The sequence below is a fragment of the Balaenoptera ricei genome, chromosome 15 (assembly GCF_028023285.1).
Source record: "Balaenoptera ricei isolate mBalRic1 chromosome 15, mBalRic1.hap2, whole genome shotgun sequence".
Taxonomy (NCBI): domain Eukaryota; kingdom Metazoa; phylum Chordata; class Mammalia; order Artiodactyla; family Balaenopteridae; genus Balaenoptera; species Balaenoptera ricei.
Window position 1 is genome coordinate 44079315 of NC_082653.1, and position 18490 is coordinate 44097804.

At 44.5% G+C, this 18490-nt stretch overlaps 1 protein-coding gene and 1 pseudogene across 2 annotated transcripts in view; both read right to left on the reverse strand.

Moving 5' to 3' along the window:
* KIF16B (kinesin family member 16B) overlaps window positions 1-18490 on the reverse strand; it is a 302268-nt gene that overhangs the window by 209590 nt on the left and 74188 nt on the right. The window lies entirely within an intron of this gene.
* Window positions 9035-10186, reverse strand: LOC132349374 (phosphoethanolamine/phosphocholine phosphatase-like; annotated as a pseudogene).

Genomic DNA, 18490 nt, shown 5'->3' on the forward strand with positions numbered 1-18490 from the left:
TGTTTATTTTTGCTTTTATTGCTTGCACTTTTGATATCAGTGTCATTTCCAAAAGATCATTGCCAAGACCAAGGTCAAGAAGCTTTCTCCCTATGTTTTCCTATAATAATATTACAGTGTTGGGTCTTACATTTAAGTCTTTTAATTTCGAGCTAATTTTTGTAAGTGGTGAAAGACGGCATCTAATTTCATTCTTTTATGTCCAGTTTTCTCAGCACCATTTTTATTGAAGAGACTACTCTTTCCCCATTCAATATTCTTGGATCCCTCGTCAAATATTAGTTGATCGAATATGCATGGGCTTATTTCTGAGCTCTTAATTCTGTTCCATTGGTCTATATGTCTGTTTATATGCCAAAACCATACTATTTTGATTACTATAACTTTGTAACAAAAATATAAATTATTACAATGGGCAAAACATGACTAAACACAGATGAGGGCTTGAATGAGGATCCCATTCTGGTATTAATTTCAAAGAAAAAAAGAGCTAACTTCTGGTTTCTAGTCCACTATGTAGGTAGTTTAAAAGTCACACTGTCCTAACTATAAGTAAAAGGCTGGGGAAAAAAAAAAACCTGAAAACCAACAACTCTTCTTAGATCTGTCAGAGAAGTGAGGTCACAGGGCAAACTGCTGCCCCCAAATTGGAGAGACAGTCAGATACAGATGATTACAACTTACTGGAGCAGAAACCCAAGAGAAGGTGCCAGGGTAGGAAAACCTAAACGGTAATTTGACAAATTGGTGGAGGCTCAGAGTGGACAGGTCTGATGGTTAAAAACTCCAGGGAGCCCCAGCCATGGGGGGGAGGGGGGAGGGGGGGAGTCCCCAAGCCTCTGTGAGATCTTCTCCAGGAGCTCCCCCAGATCCTCACAGAGAATATCAGAGAAAGATTCCCTCGTGCTTCCAGAAGAAGGTGGGGAACGTAGCCATTTTTACATATGCCAGAGCCCTCTGTTCTTTTTTTTTTTTTTTTTTTTTGGATGATTAACTTCATTTTTTTTTAACATCTTTATTGGAGTATAATTGCTTTACAATGGTGTGTTAGTTTCTGCTTTATAACAAAGTGAATCAGCTATACGCATACATATATCCCCATATCCCCTCCCTCTTGCATCTCCCTCCCACCCTCCCTATCCCACCCCTCTAGGTGGTCACAAAGCACCAAGCTGATCTCCCTGTGCTATGCAGCTGCTTCCCACTAGCTATCTATTTCACATTTGGTAGTGTATATATGTCCATGCCACTCTCTCACTTTGTCCCAGCTTACCCTTCCCCCTCCCCGGGTCCTCAAGTCCATTCTCTACATCTGTATCTTTATCTTAACAAGCCCTGCCCTCAGGAGAAACTATTTTACCAGAGCCTCACCTACCTGGGGGAAGAGAAATACCTAACTCCAGCCCCCTCCAGCCACCCTGTCCCACCCATGGGGACACGGGGACGACTGAGAAGCACTGTGAAGTTCACAGTCCAGGGGAACAGGCCCACCAGAAGCTAAGACCTAATCACAGGACTACAGAATGCTCCCCCCCTCCCCAAACCTCACCACTACATTTCACAGGCCGATTTATTAAAGCTCCCCTCACAGTCCCTCATGCCCACCTTCCAGCTAAAAATTACAAGGCATGCAAAAAAACAAAAGCAGTCTGAAAAGCTGAAAAAGCTTCAGAACCAGAGTCACACATGGCAGGGAAGCTGGAATTACCAAACTAAGACTTTTTTTAAACTATGATTAATAAGCTAAGGGCTTTATTTGCAGCAATATGGATGGACGTAGAGATTATCATACCAAGGGAAGTAAGTCAGAAAGAGACAAATACCATATGATATCACTTACATGTGGAATCTAAAATATGACACAAATGAACTTATCTATGATACAGAAACAGACTCACAGACATAGAGAACAGACTTGTGGTTGCCAAGGTGGGGTGGGGGGGGGAATGAAAGATTGGGAGTTTGGGATCAGCAGATGCAAATTAGTATATATAGGTTGGATAAACAACAAGGTCCTACTGTATAGCACAGGGAACTATATTCAGCATCCTGTAATAAACCATAATGGAAAAGAATGTGAAAAAGAAAGTATATATCTATAACTGAATCACTTTGCTGTAGAGCAGAAATTAACGTCGTAAATCAACTATACTTCAATAAAATAAATTTTTTAAAAAATAAGCTAAGGGCTTCAACAGAGAAAGTAGACAGCGTACAGGAATCTTTCACAAAAATTAACCCAAAATGGATCACAGATCTAAAAGTAAAACACAAAACTATTAAACTCCTAGAAGACAAAATGGGATAAACCCTAGATGACTTCTGGCGTGGTGATAACTTTTTAGATACAACACCAAAGGCAAAATCAATGAAAGAAATCATCGCCAAGCTGGGCTTCATTAAAATGAAAAACCTCTGCTCTAGGAAAGACAATGTCAAGAGAATTAGAGGATCAGCCACGACTGCGAAAAACTATCTGCACTCTTGGTGTTGTACATTCTATGGCCTTTGATGTGTGTCCCATCGTAGAACAGCTTCACTGCCCTAAAAACCTTCTGTGTTCTGCATGTTCATCCTTCCTTCCCCCCAACTTAACCTCTGACAACCACTGATCTTTTCACTGTCTCCATAGTTTTACCTTTTCCAGAGGCCATATAGTTGGAATCTTATAGTATGTAGTCTTCAGATTGGCTTCTTTCACTTAGTAATATGCATACGGTTCCTAAAATATTCACTATCTGGTTCTTTACAGGAAATTCGCCAACCTCTCTTGTAGACACTGTGCAAAGCAGTTGTACAGATTACCTCTTTACATGTTTTAGTCCAGTGAGGTAAAAATGATTATTATCCCCATTTTAAGGAGGAAGCTGAGGCTTATCAAGATTAAGTAATTGGCCAAAGTCCCAAGTGGCCAAGCCAGAGTTCAACCCCAAACTCACTGGCTCAGAGCAGATGCTCTAAACCACCGAGCTCTACTGAGTGGGAGCTGGGAGGATGACGTAACCCTAATGTTACATAAGCACTGGTACAAAGGTAAAGGGCCAAAGCCAATCTCTGGAACGGAGGGACTCCCGCACACTCTAGGGAAACATTTCCTGAATCCCATCATATGACGGGTTCCGCAGTATCACCAACATTCCCATGATAACATCACGCCATTTGCTCTTGACACTCTGGATGGAGCCAGAATCTCTCAGCCGACTGGCCCCCAGTCCACTGACTCGGCCGCTGCTGTATTCAATGTGCCGTCACCACACTGATCCCCTAAGGACTGGCTAAGTCAGCATCTTGGCACCTCGCTCCCTGAGCTAAACAGACTTTGGAGGGCCAACCTTAGAACCCAACCGCAACTGAATATCAATACTCGATAGACAGAGATGAGTCCAGGTTCTGAGAAACTACACATCACTCATTTTTCAGAATGCAACTATCTTCTAAGACAACAGGGTTTTAGCAGAAAACTTTTCACCATTTTAATAGCAAAAGACCAAAAGGCAACCTGAAAAGAATAAAAAAGCGATTTTGTTCTAAGGAATCCATTTAGGCTACAGGATTTTGCAAATTCTGCACACAAAGCTGAAGAAGGACTTCTGGCTTAGAGCCAAACAGCCATCCTCAGAACACAGTGAGTCTGAAGTGAGCAGCCCCTCCTTAGAGCCACAGACACAAGGCTCTCCCAAACTGCTATAAGCAAGCCTGTTTAATTTTGTTTAACCCAGTATTGCCCAGACTTATTTGAACAAGGGTTTTTCTCTCTCTCAAGGAACCTCATCAACACTGGAGCAGTCTATCAACAAACAGCTCCTGAGTGTCTGCTTTTGTGTCAAGAACTCAACTAAGGAGTAGAACCAGAAGCCAGGGAGGACACTTGTTAAATACATAACTGCAAATAATTAACCAAACATCAGTGTCCTGCAAGGGACATACACGGGGACCAGGGAAAAACGCATCAGGAAATACTGCTCGGGTGGAAGGTGCGCTGGATAACCGGATTATTATCTTCTGACCTAAACTCGGACACTGATTCCCTGTGTTCAGGTGCCAGACGCTCCCAACCATGGTACAGAAAGGTTGGAGAAGACTGGCTCTAAGGCCCCATCCATTTTGAATATTCTATGCCATTAATTCAATGTGAAATGAGAGAAATGAATAAGAGATTTCAATATACTACTTAGATACTTCAAAAGACACAGTGATGGTTCGGATAATGAAGCTAAACTGGAAAAATGTCTTCAGAATATATGTTCAGAATTGAAATGAGCTCTGAGTATTTTTCCTGAAGCAATAATGAAGCTGTGAGAGTTTTAAAGGGGGAAATTCAGTCCACCATGATCTGACACGTGCTCTTTCTCCAGCCTTGGCACCCCCATACCCCCAACCCCCTTGCTCCAAGCCTACTCAGTTTCCCTGAAAGCCCCGATTCCCCAGGGTAACGGCTTCCTCTGAGCTCCGGCCACCAGAAAGCGTTTATCACCCCAACCCAGGACTCCCGACAGCGACTCAGTTCTACGCTGGCTACAAGGTCAACTCCTCTCTGAACCCTTTCTGGCATCCTCACTGCCATCTTCCAGAAGGCTTGACCTGTTGACCAAGCCCTCCTTCGTGTCTCCACCAATCCTAAGACTGATTTCTGGCCGGCCTGGTCACTTATTAGCTGTGTGACAAGTTCCTTATCGACTCCAGTCCCCATTTCCTGTCATAGGACAAAGAGCATCCACATGGCAGGACTGTTACAAGACTCCAATGAATTGCTACCTCGTTCCCTGAGCTAAACAGACTTTGGAGGGCCAACCTCAGAACCTAACCATAACTGAATATCAATACTCGATAGACAGAGATGAATTCAGGTTCTGAGAAACTACACATCACTCATTTTTCAGAATGCAACTATCTTCTAAGACAACAGGGTTTTAGCAGGAAACTTTTCACCATTTTAATAGCAAAAGGCAACCTAAAAAGAATAAAAAAGCACTTTTGTTCTAAGGAATCCATTTAGGCTACAGGTTTTCGCAAATTCTGGACACAAAACTGAAAAAGGACATCTGGTTTAGAGCCAAACAGCCATCCTCAGAACACAGTGCTTCGAACAGTGGCCGGCACGTAGCAAGTGCCTTCAGTCAAAACCGCCTTCTGTTTTCCCTTTCTTCCTCCTGAACAAAACCCCACTTTTGTTAGGGACAGCAGGGGTACCAGCTGAAGAAACCATTGCCAGCCTTCCTTGCAGCCAGAAGGGGCCATGCAGCACAGCTCCACGATGAGATATAAGCCAAAGCTGTTGAGCAGGGCTGAAAACAGGGATAAACTCTGCTAACATATGCCCCATTGCCCTTCCCAGGCCTCTTGACTAAATCTCACATGCGATTACGTGGTTGCAGAAACTGTCTTGAAACCACTGAGAGAAAAGACCAAGGGAATTACACAGACCTCAGCTCTGGGCGAACCACTGAACCCTTGCCACCAGCAGCCCAGCTGTGCAGTTCTCGTCCAACGAGGGGAGAAAGGACAACCCTTAACTGGCTTAAGGCACCTTTCCTCTGCACTCCGGGTGCTGTTATCTGCAGCCAAATGCATCCCTGATACGGTTAACTCTTAATTAACCGAGAACTACAACAATTTATTTCATTCTTTGTTTCAAGTTGGGCCTCCCCACCAGATGGAAAGTGTCTTATTCACGTTCACACAATCTCTCTCACCAAGCAGGTGTTCACAAATGTCCAATGAATGGACAAAGTGACAACAAGGCCATCACAGTTTGTCCCTAGTTCTTTTCTAAGAGAAAAAAAGATTTTTCTTCTTCCCTCCCTAGCTAAACTGGATATACTTTAGATTATTTAGCATTTATAAAAGTGCCCACAGAGTGCCTGAAACTAAAGTTCTTTATTTAACAAGCCCTAAGAACATTATTTGCCGAGCACTGCTTTCAATGCTTTCACAAAAACCTTATTTAATCCTCATAACAACCCGATGAGACAGGTACTGTTATCTCCCTTTCACAGACGAGGAAGCTGAAGCACTGTGAGGTGCCCAAGGTCACACAGCCAGCAACTGGCAGGGCTGGCACTGGATTCCACGCAGTCGGGTTCCAGAGTTCAAGTCCTTAACTGTTATTCTCTGCTGTCTCTCAGCCACTAAGGATGGCAATACCTCCTTCTCCCTGTTTCTACAAAAATAAGGAATGAGCTGGGAGAAAATTCCTTCTGATTATCTATCAAGGTTCTTGGCTCCACAAACCAGCAGAAACCAAGGAAGAGAAAGCTGCGTCCACTATACCAAGCGTCAAGGTTACTTTCCTAGAGTAAATATGATCAAACCTACGACTGACGATAAAAAGATAAGCGAGGAGTTGTAGGTTTTCATTTTCTTAAGAACTTCTAGAGCTGAAAATGAGGAAAACTCGAGGTAAAAGAAGAAAAGTCTTTTAAGGGGCAAATATAAGCAAACAAATAAATAAATACTAATAAATGACAACGCTTTCTAATGCAAGCTAATCAAAATGACCACCTAACACCCAGATTTAGAAAAATATTTTACCTGTAAGATATTACCCAGGCATTTGAGGCAACTTTGGAAAAAAGTATTTTAAAAACTGAGAAAAGAGGACTTCCCTGGTGGCTCAGTGGTTAGGAATCCGCCTGCCAATGCAGGGGACACGGGTTCAAGCCCTGATCCGGGAAGATCCAACATGCCACGGAGAAACTAAGCCCGTGAGCCACAACTACTGAGCCTGCGCTCTAGAGCCCACGAGCCACAACTATTGAGCCCACGTGCCACAACTACTGAAGCCCGCACAACTGGAGCCCATGCTCTGCAACAAGAGAAGCCACCATGAGAAGCCCACGCACTGCAATGAAGAGTGGCCCCGGCTCGCCGCAACTAGAGAAAGCCCCTGCGCAGCAACTAAGACCCAACGCAGCCAAAAATTAAAAAATAAAATAAATAAATTTTTTTTTTAAAGTGAGAAAAGAACCTCCAAAAACGTGAGGGGACATATTTACATCTTTCAGCATCAATTCTCAAGGTGGCTGCAAGAAGACGTTTCTTCTACTGAATTCTTCACCATTTACCTCTCAGATTCAGCATCCAGAAATCAGTACCCAGGCCCTAGTACACTTAGCAATACCTGCCAAGTCCTTTCAGACAAATTCACTACCAAGGACCTTGGAATTAAAAGACGGGAGGAGGGCTGGTTCTTCCATCTCCAGTGACATCTAGTGCTGAGAAACTGAAATGCACCCTGGAGCACAATATTCCTTCCAATTATTATCACATTAACGGCATACTATAAAATCAGAATATGTATAACTCAAAAACATATGGTTTTTTCCACAATTGGAATTGCCAGTTGTCAATTGTCTTCTAACCCCAAATTTAAAGTATCTCGTAAGGTTAACCCATTGAGAAGACACAATTGTTTGAGGGGAAGAAATCACCCCGTTCTCCAATTTTCTGTTTGTTTTAAATGCAAATGTAGCTTTATTTACCAATAGTAGACTAGGATGTCAGGAGATTCTGCAGACATTAAAAGACTCCTTTTAAATTTAACCAAAAAGAACTGTGGCTTAATATAACAATAAATACAAGCCATTTATTCAAAACCAACTTCAAAAATCTCTGAAGGAAAATAATTTAAATGCAGATGAAACCCATTATAGGATGGCTTGCTGATTTAAATATGCCATAGGCTAAATCTTGTCTCCAGAATTTACATATTAAAATTATATTCTAAAAGATGCGGGCCAGCCACATTCTCTTTATCAAAGTAAAGCACCATTCTGGAATTAAGATCTAGGCATTTGGAAACCATTTTATAAGAGTAAGATATAATTAAAGAGCACTGGATTAGGAGGAAAAAACAGGATCTAGCCCTGGTTCTACCTCTAGAACTTAAAGACCAACTCAATTTCTCTTGGCTTCAACTTCCTCATTTAAGAAAAAAAGTTTTTCTTCTGTAGGATGAGGGAAGAGTTTCACCTGAATTCCTTCTTGAGCCCCTTGTTCTAACATTCTGTGTTCTATGAACAAGATGATCTTTAAGATCTCTTTGAGTGTTTTTTAAAATTAGTTAAACCACACACAATGACACTGCACTTTGAGGAATTCAGTACTAAGACTCAACAAAGGAGATTTGTCATTGAAATCAGTGTGGAGTATACAAAGATCTCTTTAGGATGTTTAGATGATGACCCCAGAACTTGATCCATGACATATTAAACCACATTCACTAGGACCTTGTACTTTCTAAACCATAAGGATTGCCTGAAGCCTTTTAATTAAGATTTTTCAGAAATCACGCAATTTAAGTGGGCTTTGTCACTAAACCCAGATATTCACAAACATTCTGATCAAGTGAAGTTTTGCTACCAGAATAAGTTTAGGTTTTTTAGTGTTTTTTTTTTTTTTTTTAATTTTCTGCCCCTTCACCTCCTTTATAGCTCTGAAACACCAAAAGAGGCAGGAGGGCCTTGGATTTCCGCTGGCTCTGCTTTAAAACATCAAGGCTTTCTGTTCCATATGGGAGGAGGGGGACTCGGAGAGCCCAGTCGGCGGGGAAACTTTGGTTAAGTCCCTGGTTCTTGCTGCACAGACGAGGCTGGGGTGAGAGGAGACGTCTTCGGGCTCTGTGAGGTCCCTGGCTGGCCAGACGGGAGCCCCGGACAGTGTGCTACCTCATTCCACCACCAGGAGGTGACTGTTCCCTCTGGCTTTTTTTTCCTGTGGGGATGCTGACAGGGTGGGTGGGGGGGAGGGAGGCAAGGAGAGCAGTGTAGGGTCACAGTAGGTAAAGCAAGATCTAGGCCTGGGACCCTCGGCAGAGAGCGCCGCTTCCCTCCGCAGGGCGTCTGGTGGGGTTGGGGCGGGGGGGGGGGTAGGTTTCGGGACCCGGGTCCCGTTGACAGAAGGCTGGGGGAGGGAGGCCATGCAGCCCAAGGCAACAGTTAACCCAACGCAGCGGGAGATGTTCCTTCTCTACCCTGCCAGGGAACCCCTTCCTCCCAGCTGCCAGGACAAGGTTTCTGGAAACACTGCCGCCTGCTCAGGTATGCGCACCACCCGGGTGTGGCCAGACTCCGGAATCTGCTTGCAGTCGAACAACGGGGGAAGGCAGCCGAGCTGGGTTAACTGCATAGATGGGGACAGCTCCAAACTCCCTCCTCCTGTCCCCCCAAGTGGACGAACCTAGGATGCCAGAAATTCGCGGAGGGTCATACCAAAGCGAAACGGAAAGTGGGTAATAAAGCTAGGTTTGTCTTTCCCGACCCCCACCCCCCTTCACCCCCTCCCCGCCGGGGTGCCCCCTGCAAGCCACGTCCCCGGCACGTCTTCAGCACCTGTTGCAGACGGAGGCGCACTTCGGTGCCGGTTTCCCAGGGCACCACCCTGGCGCGGAAGGAGCTGGCCCCGGCCTTCTGCGCCGCCTGGTTAAGGCGGTGCATGGGTCGCCGCGGCGCGGGAAGGCCACGTGGCCTCCTGCCAGCAGCCCCATGGGGCAGAAGTCGTTGGCGCCGTCGCCCACGTAGAAAAGGCGCTCGAAGTGCACGCCGTCGTGGGCCCGCTCGCGCAGGTAGTCGCTGCGCACCTTGTGCTTGCACACGCTGGCGGGGCAGCAAGCGCAGCTGTGCGCGTGGAAGGGCCGCAGCGCCAGCAGCCCCCGAACGTCGGGCCCCGACGGGCTGCTGAAGATGCGGCGGAACAGGCCGTGGTGGCCGGCGGCGCGCAGCGCACTCTCCACGCCAAAGGTGTTGGCGTCTGAGATGAGAATAACCTCAAAGCGCGCGCCCTGCCCGGCCACAAACTACTGCAGCTCGCCCATGCCGGGCGACAGGGGGATGGCCTCGTAGATGGCGCGCAGGTCCCGCGGCCGCACGCCCTGCTCGCCCAGGTACTGGAAGACGCGCTGCATGTACTCGTTGTAGAAGCCCTCGCGGTAGGTGGCAAGCAGGCGCTCAGGCAGCCGCTGGCCCGGCGCGGCGCGCACGATGGAGTCGTCGCTGTTTTCGTCCATGATAGTCTCGTCAAAGTCGAGGGTCAGGAGGAAGCACGCGGCGCGCCCTGCACAGCCATCCCGCTGTCCCTAGACAGGCATCGGAGGCCAGCAACTGGAAAACACCTGCTCATTGTCAGTACATCACCCTGGGCACCACCTGTAGGGACTGTTGGCCTCCAGCCATCGTCCAGAGCTCCTCTGCTAGCTCTGTCCTGAGTGATCAAATCGTTCTGTGGTCACCAAAAAGAGTCCCTCAGAGGAAAGGGGGACAGGACCTCTGAGCTTCTCCTGCAGGGTGGGGAGCGGCAGCTGCCGAGCTCCGTCGCCGCTGAGTTTGGAGTGTAAAGCGTGCGCAGGGGGCTAGCTGAGGTATGTGGGCGCAGGATGGAGCGAGGGGTGCTTACAGAATCGGAGGGGACGCCGTGTCTTATCCACCCCCGGATTTCTGGGCTCCGGCTCTCACACGTCCCTCCAGTCCTGAGGGGCCCTGGATGATGTGCATCTGGGCCGTTCCCTCCACTTCCCCATCCCCCAGTCGAGGTCTTTGTTTAGTTTACAGGGACTGTTTATCGAAAAGGCTTTCTAAGATGAGGAAGGAGATCTAAGAAATTTAAAATCTGCCTGGAATTTCCTACTGCAATTATGGTTATTACTCTCCAACTTTGCAGAAAGGACGCTGACCTAGCTAAAAGTCACAGCTCTGTCATAGAAGAGCTGAAAAGAGGCCTCAGGGGTGGGGAGACCAGGAGAAGGAGAAGTCAAACTCCACAAAGACAGGAAATGAGGGGATTGAACCCGAAAGACCCACCAGGTTTGGGTCTATTTCTGATCACTGCACTGGTATCCCCCAAGTATCACAGGAGGGACCACCCCGCCCCCCGCCCTGGAGCATCGGTGACAAGCTGGTGTCTGAGTGACAGCTCTCCAGGAAGAGAGAGTGACGGCTCTCCAGGACGAGTGAGTGACGCCTCTCCAGGATAGGGTGGGGGGGAGCAAGTCTATGCACAGACAAGGTGAGGGGAGCTGGAGAAGGCTGGAGCAGCGCCCGGTGACAGAGGAGAGGAAACACGGGACAACTCACTTGATGACAAGTTCTGAGGAGAAGTCATTTGGGAAAGAGGCTAATTAAAAATAATGGTAATAAGGTTTGTTTTTTATACCATCAGGAAATTCAAAACAGAACCACCATGTGACACCACTGCACACCCAACAAAAATGGCAAAAAAAAAAAAAAAAAAAAAAAAGGACAGAAAACAGCAAATGTTGGAGAGGAGATGGAACCCTCACACGTGGCAGGTGGGAGTGTAAATGGTACAAGCACTTCGGAAAACTATTTTCAATACCTACTAAAGAGGAGCGGACACCCGCTCCATGACCCAGCAATTCTTCTCCTAGGCATAAACCCATCAGAAATATGTACATTTGCTCACAGTACATACAGGAAGGTTCACAGCAGCACTATTTCTAACAGCCCAAACCAGGAAACAACCCAAACTCAAAGAGTAGAATGAATAAATTGTGATACAGCCACATTATATAATACTATGCAACAATGAAAATAAACACTACTTTGCAAAAAACATAGATGGATCTCACAAACATAATGCAGAACAAATGAAGCCAGTCACCTAAAAAATACGTTCTGTATGGTTCCATATGTATAAAGTTTGAAAGCAGGATAAACCAAGCTATGCTTTTAGAGTCAAGCCAGACATCTTCCTTGGAGGGAGGAATGACTAGAAGGGGGCACAGCAGGGACACCCAGGGGCTGATAACGTTCTGTTTCTTCCCCCAGACACGGGGCATATGGGTGCATTCAGTTTATGAAAATCCATCAAGCAGGACAAACGATTTGTGTAACGTGCCATACGTATGTGATACATAAATGCCCGAACTGAGAACAGCTCTCAGGGCACATTCACAAAGGAAGAGTGGTCCAAAACAAAAGAAGTCCCGCAGCAAGGGACCAAAAGGAAGCCATCTGGGACCCAAGCCCAGGATAGGGGACCCAAGCCCAGGATAGGGGACCCAAGCCCAAGATAGGGGACCCATGCCCAACATAGGGGACCCACAGGGATAATTCCATGCAGCCTCCTGAGAAAGAACCCAGGTCCTTCTCAAACAGAAGGAAATCTGAGAGCTCACCTCACCAGTCCACCTGGTCATGACTGAAAAAACTGAGACACAGAAACAGAGAGAGAGAGAGAGAATAATTTGGTCAAAGTCACACAACTAGTTAGGGATAAATCCAAGTGTAAAAGCCGGGTCACCTCAGTTAAGACAACTTAACTAATTATAAAATAGTCAAGATATTTCAAAAGAATGAATTGTGCAACCACTCAGAATGGGTAAGAACTCAAGAAAGGACACAGCTTTTATCCATTTCATTCAAACGAGATAAGCAGTGAAAGGTGACAGCTGCACAGGACATCCACAGACAGGAGAAGGGGAACCTCAAAAAAAGGTGAGGAGAAGGCAATCTTGGAGAAAGTGGGAACATGGCACACTGGCTGTGGATGAAATACAGCAAAACCAGAACTGCACCTCCTTTCCTCGTATGCAGCACTCAAAAAAATAACACTTTGCACATCTGGACCACTTTTCCTCGCCAAAGAGCACATTTCAGATCTCTGTTTTATAAACAACCATCATTGTAGTAAACGGCACTAGAACAACTGTATAAAAGCAAGTCTCATATGAAGTAAAATACTACCTACAAAGGTAGACAGGAACACACAGCTAGTTGGATACAGTTCAAAAAAAAAAGAACCTGAAATATGCTCAGAGAAATCATTAATATAAGAACAAAGCTAACAACACATCAGGAAAAAAAAAATGATACCCAGGGAAATAACCATGACTCTTCGCCTAAGAAAAAGGCTAGAAACGAGCCAAGGCAGAAGAAATGACTACGCACAACCTTGGTGGAAATAAAAAACGTCAGAGTCATGATTAAAGAAAGAGCGTTACAAAATGCAGAAGGAAACCTGAGCTTTTATTCTAGAGAAAGCAAATCCTGTCTTGACATTTATAGAGATAACAGAGCAGATGGTGCTCAAACAGTGGCCACCAGCCATGCTGGTTTTTAAAACACCGATGAACAACAACCAAATTCACGGCAAATACAGGCTCACTTCTTCAGACAACTTTTTTTCATCAATCTTTAAAACATGAAAAAGCCAAAAAGACAACGGTCAGAGAAAGACAAAAAAAAAAAAAAAAAAAAAAAAAAGCCAATGAATTAGAACATGAAAAAAAAAAAGTGAGGTCAGTTTGGAACAATTAAGAACTAGACAGCACAGTGGGGTCACAAGCAAACTTTGAGAGAGGGTTCAAATTCTGACCTCACCTATTCCTTCCTTAACTGAGTGCCCTCTGGGCCTCAGTTTCCTTGTCTATAAAGTGAAAAAATATATATTCCCCCTGCATAAGGCTGCTGAGCGGAATGATACTTAAAACTGTGCATGTGTGTGGCTATCAAACGCTTGAGATGTGGCTTACAACTCACTCGTTTAAATTTTAAACTGCACTCAATTAAGTGGAAAACTTTTACACATGTTTGGAACATAGATTGCAATGAGAATCTACTTTTCAACTGCAAATTTAATAAAATCAAAATACAGGTCAAGTGTAGCCAATGCAAATTTAGCACTGAATTGAGAGGCACTGTAAATGTAAACTTCACGCCATGTCAAAGATTTTTAAAAATTATGTTCCTCACTAATAATTTTTATCTTGATTATCTGTCAAAATCGTAAATTTTTTATATAATGGGTTATTAAATAAAATGTACTGTTAAAATTAATTTCAACTGTTTCTTTTTAAATGTGGCTATTAGAAAATTTAAATTCCCATATGTGGCGTGCATTACATTTCTATTAAACAGTGCTGGCTTAGAACAATGCCTGGAATACAGGAAGAGTGCAGTAAATATTACCCACTATTATCCCTATTAATATTATCAATATTAATTATTAAATGCAAGGCAGTTTGAGGGGGTCCAAAAACAATTTAAACATGTCTCTACCTCAGAGTCTGGCAAAGGAAAACCAGACATACTGCAATAGATTTACAGAAAACAAATCATTAAATACCTAGCTGTGAGAAAAGAGGACTTGCAGGGGAAAAAATCCACCAAGAATGTATTCAGCTCACTGAAGACCTTCAAAATTGTCATTCTAAAAATCTACAGAAATCAGAATTTGTGTTACCTACCCAGTTAGACCAGATCCAGATGACAACAGAAAAAACAAACATTACATGAGGTACCCACACAGACTAAAGGCAAACATCTGCTGTTTGTGGATTGGGGGCGGGAGGGGGGTGGGCGGGGAGAAAGGTGCTCCTGAGTCCAGACCTGACCCACTGGGGCAGGGGGTCCTGCCTTGCTCCGGGGCCCCGCCCACACTGAGCGTCAGCTGGATGGAGAATAAGGGACATTTGGATCAGGGATACTCTGACCATAAACACTGGGCAGACACATGCAGGAGGAAAGCAAGCCAGAGCCAAATTCTTACCAGGATGAAAGCCAGAAAAGGGGGCCCAGTGAATGCACACACCCAACAAAGCACGTTCCAGTATGTTCCTAGAAGCGCTACTCATAATAACCAAAAGACTGGAGATAAGAACCCAAATGGAGCTAACCAGCAGGAGAAGGGATAAAAAGGATGTGGTATTGTCACATAATAAAGTAGAAACTACTGCTAAACACGGCATGGATGAATCTTAAAGACAACAGGCTGCACAGAAGAAGCCAGAAACAAACATAGGATATACTGCAGGAAGCTCAGGAGGGCAAAACTCATCCACGTAATAGTTGTCAGAACATCTCTGGGAGAGGAGGACAGGAAGTAGTAACTGACTAGGGAGGGACAAGAGGGACCCTCTGGGGAGTAGGAAATATTCTGTATCTCAAACTGGGTGTGGGTTTCAGGCGTGCACACACAGATGACAACTCATGAGCTGGACACTTCAGACGTGTGCTCTTTTACAAGTTCACCAAGTTGCACACTTCAAATGTGCACACTTTGTGTATGCTGAGCCTCAATTTAAAAAAATAAATTCAAGATAGCTTTTTTAAAAGGTCCTGTGAACAAACCACCCTATTTAACAACAAATAATCTATTTAGCTGAAATTTCTTTTCAAATAGCATCACCCAACGTCTCCATATGCCTGCATGAGTGTGCAATTCGGGGACTACAAAACCCTGCAAGAACTTACGTGTGCCATTTTTTCCTGGGAGCCCTCACCCATGTGATATACATGTCGAGATGTGCTTCAGGGGATAATCTGCCACACGCCTAGGCCCGTGGGTCGCAACTCCTGTGAGGCTCAGGGCACTTGTTTAAAAACAGAGATTTGGGGGTACCATCCCCAACATCTCTCCTTCCATGACACCACAGAGCCCAGAAGATGGTCTTTTAAAAAGGCCCGCAAGGTATTCTGAGTGGAAACCACTTCCGTATGGAAAATCAACTTGCATGACGTGCAGAATAACCGGTATTTAGGTTGCTTTGGATGAGAAACTGGACTTAGCAACTGAAAGATCATAACAAGTTCTGTTGCTTCATTTCTGTCCCCCAATCTGCTGGAAATGCCAGTGTAATTTTAACTTTAATAGCAAGGACAAGAAAGGCTTAAATATAATTCATTAATATAGAGTAGACTGGATCTAGAAGAAAATGAGCATCTTTGGTGATATCTGTGTTGTTAGATTCTTTCAAGGAGAAATCACAGCTGTTTGGAAACCACTCCTCTTACACACAGGCGACTTGCTCTGGAAGGCAGTTTTTAGCTGGTAAAGCCAGCGCTACAAACTATTACATAAGACAGGAGAAATCTATAACCATCCCCCCCCTTGCAAGTATCAGAATATCCTGATAATAAATATTCACATGCAACCTAGGTCCATATTTGCTTTTCAGTTGCTGCCTATTGCTAATGATCCTGTCTTACAGATACATACTTCTTAAAACCACCACTTTTGCTAAGAGACTTGGAGTTCTACTGCCTGGAGTTAAGAGAAACAATGGTCATCCTTAAATGAGGCAAAGGCAAAATCAACCCGGATGCTAAGGAACAGTAATCTCCTAAAACCTGCTGTTGTGCTACAAATGGAGGGCAGTGCCAACTCGCCACTCATAGCAACTGTTGCTAGGCAGACTGGGCTGGGAAGCATCAAGCTAAAGGGGTCAACGGGAAATTAAGCCAAATTCAAAACCACATACGAAAAGCTGAAGAAGAGAACAGACGCTCATTCAGAGCTCATTTTAAATCACATAATCGACCTGAAAAAGGGAAGAGAAATGTGTTTAAATATGTGGAATTCATTGTGTGCCATCCTTCAATTCTAACACCAGAGAAGAGCGATTTCTCCTGTATGGAATGTTCCCACCATGGTACAGATAATCAGGGGCCCTTTCACATAGTCTTCCACCTGAATACAGGACTTCTGAGTCATAAAGGAAGTGTTTGAAAATATTTTCTCTTAAGAAATAAAAGAATACTTCAACTAAGTTGCATCTTCTGTTTGCATTTAATATATTCCACACTACTGTTAAGTGACCAGGTTCTACGTCCAGCGGAAAACAGGGATGGTGTCACCAAGATTCGCCTGCCCCCAGCCCACCCCACGGTGCACAGCAGCTGCAGTGAATGGGCCTGACCTCACTCCAGCTCAAAGGTGGTTTGTCTCAACCAATCAGCGTAATCCATTCTCTCATCAAAGTGATTAGTGGAGATAACCCAGGCCTAAGCCAGTCAGCACCAGGCCCCAGGGATTGGTTCACAAATGCATCAACCAATCAGTGTGAAGCTCAGAACTTTGCTGGAGACTCTGAAACCCAGACTCTGAATTTAGATGGTGTGATGGGTAAATATAAAGCTATAATTGCTGCTCTCACTTGGCCATTCTGAGAGCCTGAAGATGAAGTCATTACACCAAAAAGGCAAAACCAAGAACAGTCCCAGAGAACCAGAGCCAGTGCCCTGGTCAAACCGTGCCTAATTTCTACCCTACCGCCTGACCACTCCTCTTCTACCATTTAAGCCAGTTTGGAATTGGGTTTTCTGTTATTCAAAATTAACAAACATAAAATACTATATGATAAAATGTCTTATGAGTAATGCCCTGTTGTAGCTGCATAAAACTATACTTTTAAAAGTTTGCATATACACAAGTTCTGGCTTTTCTGACCAATTGAGAAGACATATATTACTGTCAAGCCAGTTTCACATATAAGAGGATGGATTTGGAGAAAATGAAACAAGTAAGAAAAATGGTCAATTATATGTTAAATCTAAAAAAACCTGAGCTCACAGATACAGAGAACAGATCGGTGGTTTGGTGGTTGCCAGAGGGGGAGGTATATGAAATGAAATGGGTGAATGTGGTCAAAAGGTACAGACTTCCAGTTACAAAATAAAGTCCTGAGGATGCACTGTACAGTATGGTGACTATAGTTAATAATACTTATTGCATTATTTGGAAGTTGCTAAGAGAGTAGATCTTAAAAGTTCTCATCACAAGAAAAAAAATGTAATTATGCTGAAGAATATTAAGTAGACTTATTGTGGTGATCTCGTCACAAAATACACAAATAGTGAACCGTTACGCTGTACACCTGAAACTAATATAATGTTAGGTGTCAATAACATCTCAATAAGAAAAAAAAAGGAAAAACTGGCTAACATTACTATAATGCTTACAACACTGACTACGGACACTGTTCTCACCTTACAGGACAGGTACCATTACCGTTTGCATCTTACAGTGAGGTTCTGAGACACAGAAAGCTCAAAGGGACCGAATATGCACAGACATATTGTGCATATTGTGTCTGTCAGAATAGGCACAGACACAAGTCATCAGACCAGGCGGGCAAAGGACCACCTCCTCGCTACCAGCTCTCTCCACCTCCACCCACTCCTCTCTGAACTCACGACTCTCAGGACCCCTCCAAGGTGAGTTAAGTATGTTCCTGGGGGACATGAACAATAAACTGATTGTACCATGAAATGGTCGCTTTTTAAGCTTTCCTGACAACGAAACCAAGTTCCTACAGTCTGGCACCCCCAGTGAGTTCAGGTGCACATAAAGCATACTTCCATATGACCAGGCAATCTTCTCCTCCCTGGCTGTGGTAATAAATATGCAGTAAGAGCTGGTCAGAGTACATGCCTCACTGCAAAAGATCAGAAGGAAAATCCCGTATGTATTCAAAATAATTTATCACACGGTTCCAACATTTAACGGGGCGCATTTGACTTATCTCTGAGCCTTATTGCTCCAGAAACGTTATTCAAAAGTAAGAACCAACATATACTTGCAATACCTTTATTTATGAGCAGCTCCTTCAAGACGAAAACTGCCGCGGAAAATAGGGTAGGCTTGGCGTTATTAACAGCATCAGAGCTGGTTCTGGGAACAGCTCGCTTAGCCTCTGACCCTGCCACGTTCTCCATTGACCTCCAGTGAGGTGGTGCTGACAGTCATCTCCCCTATT